Raw genomic sequence first — 19581 nt, forward strand, 5'->3', positions numbered from 1 at the left:
TGACCCCATTCACTTTTGTATCTTGGCTTCCTAGAATAGTGACTGGAACTCAGCCAATGCTTCATAAGTATTTCTGAAATGGATTTCTAAAAGAACAACCACTTGGAAGAAATGATCAAAGATCAACATTTAAGATAGCGAGAAAAAAGACAAAAACCTAGGAATAAATCAAATAAGCAATAAGATCTAGATTAAATAAAAACACAGATAATAAAACTTAAAATGATTACTGAAGAACACAAAGAAAGATTTGAACAGGTAGTTTTGAGAAACAGAATCACCATTATAAATACTTCAGTTCTCTGAAGACAAAGGGCTATACATCATCCATTTCATAATAAAAATACTAATACATTCATTTTTAAAAGCCATATCATTCCAGTTTATGTAGAAAAAGTAACAACAGACTATATCAAGGAATAATATAAAAATATGAGTAATATATAGTGGTAGCATTACCCAGATGTTAAAATACAAAGCATCAGTTATCTAAAAAGAGTTCTGTATAAACTTAATTTGCCATTTAATTCTTCTTATGAATTATTAAGTCTTTTGAATTTTTCTTTGTGATTCTTGTACTTGATTTGAAAAGTTTTCTTTTCCAAATTTATTATTTTTCTTTTAACATTTTGAGATTTCCTTTTTTACATTGGACAATTTATTTCTTTGGTATTTGTTTTAACATTAAGTATTTAAAAAAGATATATGATGATTTTTTTCTCCAAAGTCTTGCCAATTTCCCAGACACATTTATGAATTCACATATTGACTTATGTGCTTTCTTTGCATACATGAATTATATTGTTTATTGTTTATAATATGTAATATATATTATATATAAATTACACACAGAGCTATTTCTATAATATCTGTATCTATCTTTCTATCTATGAGATTCTCTCTCTTTCTCACTATCTCTCTCTCTCCACTGGATTCAGCTGAAAAGGGTTTTGTCTTTTGGGTACATCTGCTTCATTGAATAGAATACATTGAATAGAATACAGTATCATTGACAGATACCACATTTTTTAATTTACTGTAGCTTCATAATTATTTTTAATATTTGATTATCTTTGGTTAGCCTTCCTTTTCTAATTTTTTGACCATTCTAAACTGTTTATTATTCAATTAAAATATAAAATTATTGTATTAATACAAAATAATACATTGGTATTTTGATGTGAAATTTTCATAAACCTGAGGATGACGTCATGTAGTTGATGCTGTTCTGATATCAGTCTTATATTCTAAAAGCATGGTGTGTCTCTCTGTTTATTTGAAGCTCCTTTCTCTCTCTCAGAAAGAAATTTGTGCTTTTAATAAAGTGCTACACATCTCTTACTAAGTTTACTCTTAGGTTTTATGTTTATTTTGCTGTCTGTCGAGTTTGCAGAGTGTTTCAAATATATCTTAATATTTGAGTTTATATCAAAATTATAAATGATTGTTTATTTTTTTATACCTCACAACTGTTATTCTTCATATTTCTATTTTATATTTTATTTTAATGACCAAGAGATTAAGAAAAAAAACTAAATTATTTTCCTTTGTGATCTCTGAATTTAAAGGAAATTGTGATGTTCCCATGTAGTTTGAGAGATACTTTTATATCAAATGAATCCTGTTTCTAATTTGATAATTTTTTTAAGATTTAGATTGGGGTTTAAATTTTATCCACTGGCTTTTCAGTGATGTGTTCATATGGCATGTGGTTTGCTTAACTGACTAACTGGTATTGACTGACTGATAAATATAGTTTATGGTACTAAATCATCTTTTCATTCTCATATAAACCTAGCTGAAGATGAAATTTTTTAAATAAAACATTAACTTTAATTAATATCCAATTAAATATGTTTAATCTTCAATTTATTTAATCATTATTTATTAACACTTAATGGGATTTCACATATATATCTATTAACAAAATGACACTATATTGTTATTATTGAATGATCTTAGTATAAAAATGTTTCTGGTTTTATATTATAATTAGAAAATCTTTAAATTTTAAGTGTTACAAACAGTGGTCCATAGATTTAAAACTTCAGAACAAAACTATCACCTAAAGTAATTTATTACCTCACCTCCTAGTGAAGATCATTCAATATTAATTTCCACATCTTAACCATTTTATTTTGTATATTATTGCTAATTTAAAGTGTTAATGCTGATAATTTTATGATGTTTTATCCCATGTTTATCCAATATATAGAAACTATAAAGCCTGCAACAATTCTTTAAGAGTTCTACCCAAATCCTTACATATCCATAGGACTTCTAGGAAATCACTTTATCATTTAATAAATACACTTAACACATGTCTTTCACTAATATAGAATACTTAAAACTATGGAAAGAATACAGACAAAAAATAATATTTCAAAATTAGAATTTGGACCTCCAGTCAAATGATGATAAGTGTAAATAAAGTTGAGGGTATATACATATATTTCTTAATTTAAAAATATATGTATGTAAAGGAGAAATGAAAATTGTAACTCTTCATCCTCCCTTTTATGTTGTTTATTAAAAAGTTGTATTTCGCTATGTATTTACACACACCTGATTGATGTTTGGTGAGATGTGACCATGGTGGGTGAGCGTGATAGATTATGTAAAATAGAACAAACTCCAGTTATTAGTCTAAATATGCACTTTCAGTTATTGTTATTGTTATTGTTCTGGGTAAGTTGCCAAATGGGGCATTTTTGCTTAGTAAGTTTTGAGAAAGTGACTTTTTGTGTGTATCAAAAGGCAAAATATGGGGTTTCCTAAATCATAAAGGGCAGAAAGAAAGAATTTTTTTTTAAGATCGTATTTATTTATTTGAGAGAGAGAGAGCAGGGAGGAGCAGGGGGGAAGCAGAGGGACAGACAGACTGCACTGAATACAAGCCTGACCTGGGGCCCCATCCCAGGACCCTGACATCATAAGCTGAGCTGAAAACAAGAATCAGACATTCAACCAATTGAGTCACCCAGATGTCCCAGAAAGGTGAAATTTTTATTTCACTGCTTCAGAAACAAAAAAAAGACCTTCCTTTAGTATAATATCTTGATGACATAAAACTTAAGGGGCACCTGGGTGGCTCAGTGGGTTAATGGCTCTGCCTTTGGTTCAGGTCATAACCCCAGGGTCCTGGAATCAAGCCCTGCATCAGGCTCTCTGCTCAGCTGGGAGCCTACTTCCTCCTCTCTCTCTGCCTGCCTCTCTGCCTACTTGTGATCTGTCTGTCAAATAAATAAATAAAGGGGCTCATGGGTGGCTCAGTGGATTAAGTCGCTGCCTTCAGCTGAGGTCATGATCTCAGGGTCCTGGGATCGAGTCCCACATTGGGCTCTCTGCTCAGCAGGGAGCCTGCTTCCCTCTATCTCTCTCTGCCTGCCTCTGTCTACTGTGATCTCTCTCTCTGTCAAATAAATAAATGAAATCCTAAAACAAACAAATAAATAAATAAATAAAATCTTTTGGGAAATTTAAAATAAATAAATAAATAAATAAATAAAACTTCACTTTTTCACACCAATAGGACCACTGAGTGAAAGACTGCTCTTTGTCTTTTATTTTGTTTTGTATTAAGCACTTGTAAGATATGAACAGTTTCAGAATAGAATAAACAAAAAAAGATTATTTCAGTGAAATCACTTGACTTTCACTAGAAATAATTTATAAAATGCTAGTGTGCGCATTTTACTTCTGGAAACCATCAGTTTGATCTCTGTATTTAAGGATCTGTTGCTGCTCTTTGTTCATTTTGTTCTTTAGGTCCCACATATAAATGAAATCACATGTTGTTTGTCTTTCTCTGCCTTATTTCACTAAGCATAATATTCTTTAGTTCCACTCACGTTGTCACAAATGGCAAGATTTAATTATTTCTTATGGCTGAGTAATATTCCAATGTATATATATACTACATCTTTATCGATTTACTTACTGATGAACACTTGAGTTGCTTCCATAGTTTGGTAATTGTAAATAATGCTGCAATAAACAGGGGTGCATATATCTTTTTGAATAAGTGTTTTCAGCAATGGGAAATTAAAGTTTTAAAATATTATTTAAGACTATGAAAAATAATTTTCACATGAGGCTTACTAAGCAAGCAACTCATTTATAAGTTTGCCTATTTATATTTTGCACAAATATTTAACTTTAATAGTAATTATAGAAAAAAATATTTTTAATAGGGCATACATATATTGTTTTGTAGCAATGCTGGCAATTTTACATGATTTAATCTAATATACATGTTGATTATATATTATTCTTCATTATTTGAATAAGCTATTTTCTGTATGTGTGCATTTCTAGTTAACCATTTTCTTCAATCTGTATCAGCCATTAATTCAGCAAATATAAACTGAAAAAAGTGAAATAAAGCTTTTAAAATGGCAAATCACTATAAAATTGTGCTTTTGACAAAATCATGTAATTTTCAAGTGATAAGAAAATTTATTTTCAAAAATAATAGATAATGCTCAGCTTTCCTGGATCATACAGCTTTGTCTATTTTTCTAAGTTGAGTGAGAGAAAAAAATAGTATAAGAATTTGAGCAAAAAAAGTAAAGAAGTTAATGAAAGAAGGCTGGAACACAAAGGAGAAGTTGTAAGTAGAAGAAAAAAGGAAAAATGTATTTTTACTGAAAGTTCAGAAATATTATTGGACATATTTATGCCTGAATATTACATAGATTATCTGAAATTAAATGAGAATCAGGAAATAACGCAAAAATCATATTTCCTGTGTTTACAAAGACATGTCAGTGGAAAGACTGACTCTGAAAAAGTTCTTTTCTAAGCAATAGTTAAACCAAAACTACCTCTGAAATTGCCAAAGAACATTTGAAAACATAGGGCTTCTATTTAAATTTTACATTTTATCTCAAAGTTGAAATGCTATTTTCCTCTCAAAGAATACCTGTTTATTCAGTGCAGCAATAAGATATAAGGGTAAAAATTATGACAATATTTTGAGACTTTAAAACCCCTAAATTCAGTCTGAAGAGTCTGTATGTGTATCCAAGAGTGTTATGGTTCCATTTTCTATTTTATTTTTGTTTTCTCAGAATCCTATAATTATATTTAGTAGTAAATTGAGGCAGAGTTAATCCCAAAAAAGCCCCAAATGGTTTTTTGTTTGTTTATTTTTTGGCAATGATAAAGGTATGATTTGTAGATGTGCCATTGTCCCTTGTGTGGTTATTATTACCAAACACACTATTCTTTCTTTATCTAAGGAATTAAGACTCTTTCTAGTTTTCCCAGTCGTTATTCTAGAGAACCCTCAAAATTCAGTAGGTTTCACAAACCAGTGGATTAGACAGAGATTTTCTTAGATGGAAACTCCTAGAGAAAAGTAGAGGATTAGGCAGCATGGCCAGGTAGAGAGACCCTCAAACCACCATATTAGATGCCACTGTAACTTGATGAGCCAGAGATCAAAAGTCTTGGCTTTCTTGACCTACTATTGCTTGTGTTGTGAATATCCTCAGTGAAACTTCAGGAACTTTTTAACTTTCTAGTCAATAAATATTATCTATTCTTAATACCTTTTTAATAATATTATTATTAACCAAACAGCTGTTGGGTCCTGAGGATATAATAGTAAACAAAAAGATATATAATTTTTGCCCCATGGAAGAGAAAAAGAAATTAGTTATGCATATAATTTGGCATTAGTGAAATCAAATTTATACATCTTCAGTTTATTTTTAACTGTCACATCCTAATTAGTGTGTTTAATTTCATCACAAAGGGATACTTTAGCTCAGACTCTCAATTGATCTTTTTGTGTTGAGACAATAGTCATGTAAATTAGGCCTCCCCACCTCTTCTTTCTAGGTAACATTAGTTTAGTAACATATGCTAAGTAACACTCAATATATTGATTTATGTTAGCTTTTTTTTTTTTAAGATTTTATTTATTTATTTGACAGAGAGAGATCACAAGTAGGCAGAGAGGCAGGCAGAGAGAGAGAGAGGAGGAAGCAGGCTCCCTGCTGAGCAGACAACCTGATGTAGGACTCGATCCCAGAACCCTGAGATCATGACCTGAGCCGAAGGCAGAGGCTTAACCCACTGAGCCACCCAGGTGCCCCTATGTTAGCTTTTTAAAATCTTTGCTGTAGTCCTGTGAAGCAGTTATTATATATATATATATGTGTGTGTATGTGTGTGTGTGTGTGTGTGTGTGTGTGTGTATATATGTGTATATATATGTATATATATCTCAGGACTACAGTTATTATATTCACTTATAGACGAAGAAATTGAAGCACTGAGTGGCACACTGAATTGTCCAAGGCCACAGAGCAGGCATTCAGACCATAGTCCATGTACATACAGTTACAAGGAAAGGAACCATACAGCTTCTTCCCATCAAAGATAGGTGGTACAATTAGTTGAAATGATTCAGAAAATATCATGAGACAGGATTATAATTATTGTATTGTTTATGAGTGTCAAAATTGGGAATAACCCAAATCTCCAAAAATAAGGATAATAAATGAAAATATAGTCTAAATATAAAATGAAATAGTATATAGCTTTAGAATAATTAAGTGGTCTTTCTCTGCTTGACTTATTTCGCTAAGTATGATATGCAGAGAAAGACAACTATCATATGATCTCCCTGATATGAGGAAGTGGTGATTCAACATGGGGGCTTAAGTGGGTAGGAGAAGAATCAATGAAACAAGATGGGATTGGGAGGGAGACAAACCATAAGTGACTCTTAATCTCACAAAACAAACTGAGGGTTGCTGGGGGGAGGGGGGTTGGGAGAAGGGGGGGTGGGGTTATGGACATTGGAGAGGTTATGTGCTTTGGTGAGTGCTGTGAAGTGTGTAAACCTGGCGATTCACAGACCTGTACCCCTGGGGATAAAAATACATGTTTATAAAAAAATTTTTTTAAATAAATTAATTAATTAAAAGAAAAAAAAGAATAATTAAGTGGACATATGGTTAATGATACTAAAAGAAGCCACATGATATATGGTGGAGAGAAGAAAAAATGGTTTCCAGAACAGCAAGGAGAATATTAAAATTATGTAAAATTGCATTTGTGTAGATGCAGAGAGAAATGCCTGAAAATGTGTTTACACATTCCAAGAATGATTACTTGGAAACATTGAGGTCTTACCTAAGCTTCACATTTTCAATTGTACATTTGTGTGCTATGTGAGTTTATTTTTACTCTAATCATGCATCAATTTTATAAAATCAAAACTATATAATAAATAACAGAAAAGTAGATCTAGTCCTGGCTTTGCATCAAACTACTGGTATGACCTTGGGTCAGTCTTAAATTATTTCTATATTAGGTTTATCAAGGTAGCTTTAAAAGTAAGCTTGATGGTCTTATTTTCTAATGACTATGATTTATTCATTCAGAAGGCAGTTGGTTACTTACCTGTGTGTTCAGAGTGGGACTGGACCACCAGCATGGACTGACCTAGAAGACTAGGAAAAGAACAAAAGACGTGTCTGAAAACAACTTTGCCTGTATTCTATTCTTTCTCCTTTCTCTTCTCTTTAAACTGCTATTTTGATGGTGAACCTTGGATATACAGGTAAATAGAATTCAACCATGATGGCCAAAGGACAGGAATTTCATTGTGGTTAGACTCCCACATCTGGTGGCCTTGTGGTAGAGCACAGGGTTGGAGGTTAAGTTCAAAGGAGGAGACTGGGAAGAACTGCTTCATCAGACCTGGCCTAGCCACACACATAGGACCAACTCTGGCCAGAAATCTTGACAGTTGCTTTGATAAGAAAGTGGCTACACGAGAAGAGGCTTCAGTGAGTTAGATAAAGGAAGTTCTCAGTACCCAGATATATATCAGAAAAAGCTATTAGAGAATTATAACCAAATATAATTTCTTTGGATGTTCTGTGGGATTCAGAAGTATTACCAAACTGTGCCACCAAATGTTTTAAAAAACTGTTCTATGGGATTCAGGAGTATTACTAAACTATGCTACCAAATCTTTAAAAAAAAAAAAAAAAGCCCTAGTCTTAGTATCATCCATTCATTAATTTGTTTAGTCATCAAACACTTAAAATTAAATGCCCATTTGTCAGGCACTGTACTAGTTGCAAAAATGAATAGGTTCTAGACCTCAGAGTTGGTGGTGAAATAAGAAAGACCTTTTACTATACAGATACTGCAATACAGTGTAATACATACAAGGGTGGTAATCAAAGAATGGCAATAGTAGCCCATCTTAAAGTCCTAGGAAGAGCAGAAAATAAAGTTCTTCATCTTACCAAAGATTAAATAATCTTCCAAAGTAGTAGGAAGATTTATGGATCCCTACAGGATAGGAGTTTTTCCTATGCATTTCTGTTTACTAGAGAGGTTTTTAAATCTATAACCAGACTCTATTAGTTGCAAAAGTTCTAACCCATTACTCACTTTTTCAAAATCCAAGACAATTCCCTTGGATTCCCAAAATCCAAGAAAAATCCCAGGCAAAAACCCACAGCTGAAAGTTAAAAAAATGCTTAGTTCTCCCCAAATATAAACACAGAGTGGGACCTAGAAGAAAAATTCCCTCTGGCCACTGTGGTTTAGTGGCACATGTTCCCACCTATGTTCATTTCCTAGGCCTGCCATAGCAAATTACCACAAACTAGGTGGCTTGAAACAACAGAAATTTATTCTTCACAGTTCTGGAGGCCAGATGTCTGAAATCAAGGAGTTAGCAGGACCACACTCCCTCCAGAGGCTATAAGGGACATTCCATTCCCCTATTCCAAACATTTTTGCAGAAACCAGAGTTTAGTTGATACCTTTAAGCACATCCGCTATGGCTCTGAAATAATATTATAAGCAACCATTATTCACTGTTTATAATTAACACCTTTCTAGTCCACTGACAAACAGCACTAAATATATGACAACCCAAACCGGATAGTAACTACAATTCTAAAATGTGTTGACTGAGAAGTGTTATACATTATTTCTCATTGTACTCTCTGAAAACTAATTGAGTTTTAGCAACATCTCATAATATTGGGTTATATGCAGTCACATATGGACTTTACAGTTGCTCAAGCATTTCTAGAAACAAGAAGATATAATCACATTAAGGAGTTATTTTAAATATGGCATTAACTATTAAAGTCACAGCTGAATCTAGTTTGACTACTGTTTAAGTCACCCAGTGGTTAGCAGCAATGAACTGTAGAGTCCGTAATATTTCTAGGCCACATTCTGGGCTTGTATAGCCATTCTCATTTGCTAATATAGCACTATTATGCTTCATTTAACTTTTCTAAAATAGATAATGCTTTGATCTTTTGGAAACCCAACAGATTGGAAACCGGACATTTAATCTAGCATTATTATTTTTCTGTAATTGAGGAACTACCTATCTCCAAGGAGATTCTAAAATGATTTATAGTATTAAATGTTTAAGAGGGAGAATCATTATTTATTTTAACAACAACAACAACAACAAAAGAAAACCAAAAAAACAATCAGGAGCCTATAGATACAGAAGACCTGGGATGATACTATTACTATAGAGAAGCTATATACTCAGTTTTAAGCTTCTTGGAGAAAGGACAACCATCAGTTTGTAACAATGATATGTGGTAGCTACTGCTTTTTTGTCAGTCTTTCTTCTTTTTGAAGACCCTGTCCTTTGCTCACATATGACCTATTTTTGGCTCATCATAGCATCCCATCTATCTAAGAGCGACGGATGGGTCAAAAAATGGGCATGTGACCCAAGTAAAGCAAATCAGATTTCATCTTTGGAATTGCTACACTGACATTAGGAAATGGAAGTGCTTCCTCCCACTTTCTCTCTCTTTCTTTCCCCATCAGGTTGTTAAACTGGGGCTTCCAGAAGCATAATCCACAGACGCCTAGGGAAAATTATTTTCTTTAGGAGGTTGTTATGTGAATAGGCAAAGACAGGCCAAGATTTAAAAAGACAGGGGTGGGGGAGAGAGAGAGAATATTAGATGAGAAATACTACCTTAAGTCCCTTTTAGAAAGGTTCCTGTGACTCGTCTATAGATTTTGCCTCAGCGTCCTCCTTCTTAAAACAAACAAATTCCATAGTTGGACTTGTCCAATGCTTTCTTAAAGATTTTTTGCCTTCCTTTCTTTCTTCCTTCCTTCCTTCCTTTCTTTCTTTCTTTCTTTCTTTTAAAAAATATCGCTAAAGTGAGGATATATCAGCTAAGACTTAAAGAGCAACAGGCTGGGTTGCTTCCTGAAAAGACATTTTAAAACAGTCACTGAAGGGCGCTTCGGTGGCTCAGTGGGTTGAGCATCTGACTCTCGGCAACACTGGCTTTCGTCAATGTAAGTCTGTTCCTTTGGGAAAGAATGTCAATCACAAAATATTGGTTTACTTTTGGGAAAAATATCTACTGAACTCCATCATTTTTTCTGCACCCAAGTAAAGCAGGTTATTACCAAGAAGTACTAACTATGGACAAACATGACTGAAGGTTCCCATTAAGAACACTTTGGAGGTGCCTGGGTGGCACAGTTGGTTGTGCATCTGAGCCTCAGTTTCAGCGCAGATCATGAATTCAGGGTCATGAGGTAGGGCCCTGGGTCGAGCTCAGCGCAGGGTCTGCTTGAGTTTCTCTCCCTCTGCCCCTGCCTCTACTCTCTCGTTCTTTCTCTCACTTCCTCAAATAAATAAATCTTAAAAAAATTAATGCAGTCACACAAGTGAGATTTCATTCACTTTGTGGCCCCAAATGTGTGAAAAGCATTGCTGATATGGTCATAAAGATTTCATAGCCATGCTTCCATTTTCTTTCAGCTGCTCCTGCAGGGCACTTGGATGGTTCAGTTGGTTAAGGTTCTGCTTTAGTCTCAGGTTATGATCCCAGGGTCCTGCGATCCAGCCCCACATAAGCCCCCTGCTTAGCAGGGAGCTTGCTTCTCCCTCTCCCCCTGCCTGCTGCTCCCCCTGCTTGTGTTCTCTCTCTCTCTCTCTCTGTGCCAAATAAATAAATAAAATCTTAAAAAATAAGTAAGTAGATAAACAAATAAATAAGTAGACATTCTGCCTTACTAAGGAAGTGGTTCAAATGGTTGCTTCAGACAGGGCCATATTATTTACTTGAAAATTGTGTTTGCATTTATGTAAGCTCTCCTACAGATATTTAGTTAATGTTTCAGTATTTCCTGCCTTAAACTGTGAACAGTTGGGGTCTAAAATTCCTGAGTGTAATCCCTGAGGAATGTGAGACTGAATAGAGCTACACTCTGATAGACACATGAGGAAAACAGCTTGAAAAAAATCCTTCAAAGGGTATTTATTACATCATTCAATACTACAGTAATCTATATTAAGACCCCACTGAAGCCTGAGGACACACAATAGAAAAAAATTATAAAATATGTTTCCCAAATAAACTACTTTAGAAAATATTGTCATTTCGGTAATGTTTAGGAAATTTCTAAAATTCTCTTGTATACTCAGAATATAAAATTACCTTAGATAATTATATTAGTTATATAGGTGAATGTCAGCTACAGAATAATGAGGTATGTTTGAGAAGTATGCTAACAGAATAAATCTTATTAATTTATACAAATGTATTTAGTTAACTACCAATGTTGAATGATAGTCTTAATACACTCTATCATTTAGGTTTATAAATTCAGGTTGATTATAAATTCAGGTTGATTATTTTCAAGCAAAGATATTGTTAGTTCAAGAAGTTCCAAATTATCATGAGAATCACATTTTTATTGCATGCATGCAAAAAACAAGCAAGCAAACAACGTCTTGGTCTTTGTGTCCTTATTGAAATGTACCTGGCATGCATATTGACAGCTGACATATTAGCATCAAAAGTGGGAATAAACTGATTACTAATAATTCTGTTCCCCTAGTGTCATGGACTCCTTGTTGGATACTAAAAGAATATAAAATACTATTCTGGTCATTCCTTAAAATACTTGGTTATGAGAAAAATTGAAGTTTATCCACCATGCATTTTTTTTTACACAAAAATATATTTTTTTTCCTGAGTGATTAAACAACATACGTTGGCAGAGTTAGTTCCTCTTATTAAAATATTTTATGTCAAGCATCAAACACAAATCATTCATTAGTAAAATTAAGTTTTCTGACTCTTCAAAAAAATGACACTGTCATGTTACTTAGATTTTCTTATGGATATACCTGCCATTAAATCTCATCAGAACACAGAAAAGAATTTTCTGTAGTTTATATTTGTCTAGAAAAATCAAGATTTCTTTCCCCTTTGTTAGGAAATAGTCATATTAGTAACAGTTTAAAATTACAGTCTCAAATGGCCACCAGATGGACACTGAAATTATGGCATCTTACTTTGTTTGGGTGCTTAACAGGTGCTATATCCTAAGTACAGTGCTTTTACTAAACTATGTAGGCAATCACTGAACAGTGTTATTTGTATGTAGAATTTTTCTTTCTGGTAAAATAATTTGGTGATTTATATTCCAGTTTGTACCTGATACAGATTTGACTGCATGCTATTTTTCATGGCCATTTTGTCATACCTTGATCTAATATTGTTTGGAATCAGTTGTCATAAAGTTTATAAGAACTGATTTTTATCTAGCACTATTCCCATCCAAGGCATAAATTAACAGTTGGTTTTAAGTTGTCTGATCAAAAAAACAACAACTCCTAAAACTCCCCCTTGAAAGACCTTCAAAAACACAATGGAATTTATGTTGTAATGCAAAAGACCTGGAAAAAAACATATATTCATGATGGTTTATTATTTCCACGTGTCATCATCATGTTGGACTCCATTGTTTCCAAGGTAACTTTAAAACTCAATATGTTTTCTGTAAAATATTTTTTGCCTAGTGATTACTGAATGCTTTCTGACAAAAATTAAGTCTTTGACTAAGACACATAAGTTTGTGACTCCTTTCCCTCCCCCTCCCCTTTCCCTTTCTCTCTCTCCCTCTCTGTGGAACTCCTGATATCTATCGAGTAGAACAATAGAGAAGAAGCTAGGAATGAGTTAAGCATAAAATTTCACCTTAAGGAGCTGAAAACAAGTCAGGGAAATTAAGAATTTAAATAAATTACACGCAATAACACAGTGGGAATAATGGGGTATGAGTATAGGAATAAGGGGAGAAACTCATTAAGCAACCCCAAAACAAGAAAATTAAGAAAAATAATAGCGTCGGCCTCTTGCAGATCAATTAAAAAATGGGAATTGAGCCAATGTTTGAGAGGGAAAAGTAGTACTATAATTTCTTTGGAAAGCAATGGCAACGGGCCATTTATCATGTTGGTTTTACCTTGGATTGGTGCCCAGCCTGGACAATTAATAAAATATTCTTGTTACAGCACTGGCAGCTTTATCTTGCCACTATTAACGAAGTGTCACTAACAACTATGTGCACAGATCTGAGACATACTCTAAGTTCAAATGAAGTGAAAACACAATCAATAAAGAAATTCAATGTAAAGAAACCAATCCGCAAAGGAGACCAGTATCTGCTTTTTCTTGGAGTAAACATGTTGAGTAGAAGCATAAATAAACCTGAATACTTTCATGATAAGGCCCATGTTTGCACCGAAATATGCAGGTGATATCTGAGTATCTGAATGAGTCAGCTGGGTAGATTATTTGTAGGATTCCAAGCAACTAGATATTTGAAGGTCCATATACATTGGTTCTCATAAACACCTAAGTAAAATAACTTTGCATAAATATGTTTCCTTTTTAATCATAACAAAATGCATAGTGCATTCTATCTTTTCCTAATAACATTTATAAATTAGAACCTGTACTTGATAATTCTCCCTATTTCTGTAAGTATTTTGAAGAGCAACTGACCACAAACACATTAGATTCTTTAAGTTACAAAGGAATTCCCCAGTGCTTTCGCTTTTCTATGGTTTTATCTCAGTTTACGTATTTTTGCCCAAAATAGTTTTATGAATAGTAACACTCTCATTTAAAAACAATGATTTTACAATAAAATTCAGATAATTAAATGATTGAATATATTATTTGATGGAACAAATTTTCTTTTTCTTTTTTGAAAAGTAGTGTAGTTGCTTATTTCTGAAAATTTTTATTTCTGAAAATACAATGTTAGCCACAACTGGGTCAATTTAATGTCTGTTAGAATCAGGATCCTATCCAAGTGCAATAAATAACTCCTGTTATTTTAATCATGCTACATAAACACAAGAGAAATGTTGAAAATTCAATCACTGTCTTTCAGGGGGCTTTCTGTTACCAAAAATAAATAAATACACTGAATGGAGTCTAAACAATATGATTGAAAAAGCCTGATAAAGACACATTTGTTCTCCATATCCTAATCTTATAGTTTTCTTAAAACATGATAGTTCACCAAAAAATAAAGATTTGGTGAGAATGTTGAATTTTAGTGAAAATATAATATCTTTTCTATATTATTTTATATTAGAAAATGCTAATTTTATAATGTTAACTTTACAAATAATACCTTTTTTGCTTTTTTTTCCAATGGAAAATTAAGATACAATCTCCTGTCATCTATATAATTTTTATAATGGTGGAGAAGATGTTTTGTTTGATTACCAAACCACTTATACAAATGTGCATATGTGGTATGCATATGAGAATACAAAATTTTGAAGATTTTAGTTTATTATCATAACAGGTTAGACTATTCTTTGGAGATTTAGTTATATCAAAAGGACAAGAAACATGTACACATCCCCATATACAGAAAATACTAGAAAGGCAACAATTAACCAATGAGGTATAGCCCCATTATCTAATGATTTGGTAAATGGTGTATCCATTAAGATAGCTTAGATAGTAGAGATAGTATGGTCTGTCCAAGTGGTGTGTCTTACTTATGTAGCAACGTGGCATTATCATTTCAAAGTAAACTTTTAAAATAAAAGTTGTTTAAAAATCTGTCATTCATAACAAAGGCTTGAAGATAGGCTGCCAGTTTTCTAAAACTGGCCTCTCTCCCTACTTTACTCTGGTAATTTTAATATCATGTGTTTAAAACAGCCTGAGTAAAATAAATCAGAAAAGACAAATACCATATGATTTAATTTATATGTGTAATCTAAAAAACAAAACAGGGCGCCTGGGTGACTCAGTGGGTTAAAGACTCTGCCTTCGGCTCAGGTCATGATCCCGGGGTCCTGGGATCGAGCCCCACATCAGGCTCCCTGCACAGCAGGGAGCCTGCTTCCCCCTCTCTCTCTGCCTGCCTCTCTGCCCACTTGTGACTTCTGACTCTCAAATGAATAAATAAAAATCTAAAAAATAGAAAAATAAATAAATAAATAATAGAAAAATAAAAACCAAAACAAATGAACAAACAAACCAAAGCACAGAAACAGACTCATAAATATGAAGAGTAAGCTGGTGGTTGCTGGAAAAGAAGGGAGGTGTGTGTGGGGGTGGGTGAAATATGTCAAAGGGATTAAGAGGAAAGAACTTCCAGTTATAAAATAAATAAGTGATGGAGATGAAGATTACAGTATAGGAAATATAGTTAATGATACTGTAATAACATTATAAGGTGACAGATGGTGAGCATCACATAATGTATAAAATTGTCCAATCACTATTTTGTACACCTGAAACTAATATAACATTTTATGTCAAGTATACTTCAATTTAAAAAAAATGACTAATGAGACTTTTCACAAAAGTAACATTCTTGCTAATGTACAATGATAGAAAATTCTCAGAATAGTTGAGGGTGGTTTTTTTTGGCTCAACTCCATTATTTTGTATGATTATTTTATGCACTGTTTATTTTAACCAGAGGTTTTTCATTATTACTGGAGTTGTTTGGAATCATGAAAATACCTTTGATGATTTAAATAAGTAAATTCCTATATGCCATTTGATTAACAGTAGTTCTTTTAGCAATTGTGTGATTAAAACAAAGGACATTTCCTCTATTTACAAAAGCCATGTTTTAATCCACAGATTATTGTTGCCTTCCAAGATATTAGGTACAAATATTCAGCTTATCCTCATAAAATATTCCCACTGAAATTAGGTGGAGTTCTGATTGGTTTAATGCTGAAGAGCATGGGTCTACAGTCAGTTGGAAAATTATGTGAAATAATTGAAATTGGAATGGGACACACCCATAATATTCACTAGAAAACAATATAATTAAAACCACACTGATATATCATATGACCTTGACCTAAATGGAATCAGTTTTGGATGAGGCAGCAAGGCTTGTTTATCTTTGCTTTTTAATATTTTTGCTCATCTTTTTTCGGCACTGAGAAGAAAAGCAAATGGCTTATTTTTGTTGGAAAACATCCAAACATCTGTATGTGCATTTCTACTCTCCTTAATCATCCAGCTAAAGCATAGGTCACTTCCTTATTATGTTATGTGGAACTCTGTGTACAGACTCTACAAAATAGGGCAGAACCTCACTGAATTTAGAGTTTGGGCACATGACTTAATAAAAAAAGTTCATTTCCAAATTTTGTGTATTTGAGTTTAAACTATTTTCCCATAATTTCCAACATTTAATGATTGTGTGTTTTTAATCTGAAATATTTATTTTATATCTGATATTAATAAAGATATTTCAACTGCTCTTGTTAAATATTTCCCTACCTTCTCATTCTCTATGGCCACCCTCAGGCCTAGATGTGCTTTCCCTCTAGATGATGCTAGATATGCTTTCCCTCAGAAGGTGGATGTAGTGAAGAGGACTGCTAGGTCTCTGGAAGTGAGTCTGGCACCTGTGCTGGAGTCCCTGGTTCCTGGAGTACAGATCAGAAATGGTGAGAGGAGGCTATAGCCTCTAGATGAGCAGGTTTCCTTGGTCTATCAGTTTTCTCATTCTGCATGAAGAGGTACCTGGAGGAGGACCAGAGGAGACACCTCTAAAATATGGAGGCCCAGGGTAAGGGCACTAATACTGGGAATATAGATATTCAGGACAGCACAGAGTTTCAGACAAAGACAGCAAGCTATGTTGGCCCTTTACAGCATGTGTAGAGGCAGCTTTATCAAGAGGTGGGGTGAGCCAGAGGTTGCATACTCAGCAGGGACCTAATGTGAGCAGGACTAGACACTTGTATTTTATAAGTTGGACCCCTTACACTTTTTATATTCTTTGTGTTTATTCTCTGAGGCATTTTTCTCCTTTGTGTTTAGCAATATGTTGTGTATTTTCAGTCTATTGTAGCTTTGCTATAGAGAATGATTATCTATAGTTGCTTCATTTAGAGCCATTAGAGGAGATAGCATCTACAAATGTAAGCAAACCATGAGAGGAGTAATCAAAGGAAGAAGGAAGTTTAGGAGAAAAAAATGTTAACTGAAGAGACCAAGGCTCAGATCACCCAAACTCTGTACCAAGGTAACCTTGAGTATCTTGAGTTTTATTTCATTAAAAGAGACAATTTCACTTCTCTCCCTTAAGTTTTATTTTTTCTTATCACTTAATTAGTTTGTCTAAATTAGTGATACAGCATATGATGTTCCAATTCAAAAGCTCTGCGTGACTCCCTATTACTTGCTATTTCGTATCTGAAGTTTTATTCACTCATTTAATATTCCTTGATCATCTACCATGTATCAAGGACTATGTAGCAGGCATGGGGTAGAAAGACAAACAGAATAAACGTGGTCTTAACCTCACACGAAATGGAGGAGAGATGGTAATTAAACCATAAAGGAGGACAATAGGGCATGGAGGGAAAAGCAGTGAAGGAAAGTGGTTACAGAATATTACATTGAAGTGCTTAAGAAGAGAAGGACTCAAATTCACAAAGGAAGGAAAAAAGTGTTCCTGCAAGGGTAAGAGCATGTGCAAAGGCCCTGAGGTGACAATATTAGCTTTTTACTGAATGGAAAGAAGATAAGTATACCCACAATGAAAAAAGGAAGACAGAAATGATGTTGGAATATTAAACAGGAACCACATGAAACAACAATATTCAGGAGCTTGATTTTTTTTTTCCTTACAAAAGATTGCCATTGAAGAATTTTACAGTAGGCACTGGTATAATTGATTTTATGTTTTACACAACTTATTTTGTCTGTTTTGTGAAGAGTGAATTAGAATGGATCAAGAGTTGATCCTAAGATACTATGAGAGGCAGCAGTAGTCTAGTTAGGAGTCATGGGGTTTAGTTTTTATTTACAGTACAAATAGTGTTGGAGAAATTTGAGACATATTCTGGTGGCAGAAACTGACCAGTTAGGGGAAATTTCTCCAGCAAGTCGTAGTTTCATGGATGCAAACCTGGAAAATGTGAATGGGATTTTGCTGGAAAGATAGCAAAGGCAATGAAAGTATTTACTGGACAATGGTTATAAAATGGACTATGGAATCTAAGTTGGAAAAGAAGAGGTGCTAAGAGAGGAGAGTAATAAATGAAATGAGTATAATACAATTAATGGATTTGAAATTAAAAACTTATAGAGGAAGAGTTACAGTGTTAATAGATATCTATTAGGGGTTTTGTTTTGTTGTTATATTTTGTTTTATTTTGGTTTGGTTTGGTTTTTGTTTCATTTTGTTTTGTTTTGTTTTGTTTTAGTTCAGTTGCAAACCAAGAAATTAACCCTGACTCCCTTAATCATTAAATAAAACCCTTATGACCAAGCCCCAGAAAATGCAGGGCAGAAATTCATGGAAATTCCTAGGTCCATAAGATGAATCAGTGAAACCACCATTCAGCTCTGTTTATCTTTAATGATTTATATTTTCTAAATTTCCAAGAGAAAGAATTTTTTGGATGACTTTAAAGTGTATTTATATATCTATAGTCATTGACCGTCCATCTACATTCAGAAGACAGGGCTAATACACTAATTCTATAATGACAGAAGTAACCATTACCTACTAAAGCCCTACCAGCTTGAGTAAGAGACCACAATAGGAAGTTGTGGCCAAGGAGTAGAATGTTAGAAATTATGAGTTCAAAAATGGTGCCATTTCTGGTGATAACAGAATTATATGGGTTAAAAATGCTGTAAGTCCTCAAGTAAATGAACCCTTCTCAAATTATTCTAGCTTGAGTCTATCGTGGATTTTCCATTAGGAGCCTAGTGATATGTCAGCTAATCTAAAACATTTTGTCTCATTTTTTTTCTCTTTTGTATATTACTGTTAGTAATAATAATAAAATTTTGAGTAATCACTAATAACCAACCATTGTGTATATATGACATAATAATAGACATTATATTATTTAATATTTTAACAATTCCATGAGGCAGATTGTGGTGTTTCCATAACCTTATACAGGTGAAAAAAACCTTACAAGTGAGAAAAACTAAGACTCTGACATGTTGTATAATCAATTGCAGAGCCAGTCTGCTCCAGGATTTATAATTTTTTTGTTGCTTTTTAAGAAGGAAGAGGGGTTGGAGATGGGGTAACGGGAGAGGGAGAGAGAAAAAAAATTTTTTTCATGATTTCATTTATCTATTTGATACAGAGGGAGCAAGAGAGAGACAAAGAGAGCAAACACAAACAGGGGGAATGGCAGGCAGGGGAGAATCAGGCTCCCTGCTCTGCCCAATGTGGGGCTTGATTCCAGGACCCTGGGATCATGACTTGAGCTGAAGG

The sequence above is a fragment of the Mustela putorius genome, unplaced genomic scaffold (genome assembly GCF_011764305.1).
Source record: "Mustela putorius furo isolate JIRA1106 unplaced genomic scaffold, ASM1176430v1.1 tig00000450_pilon_pilon_pilon, whole genome shotgun sequence".
Lineage (NCBI taxonomy): Eukaryota > Metazoa > Chordata > Mammalia > Carnivora > Mustelidae > Mustela > Mustela putorius.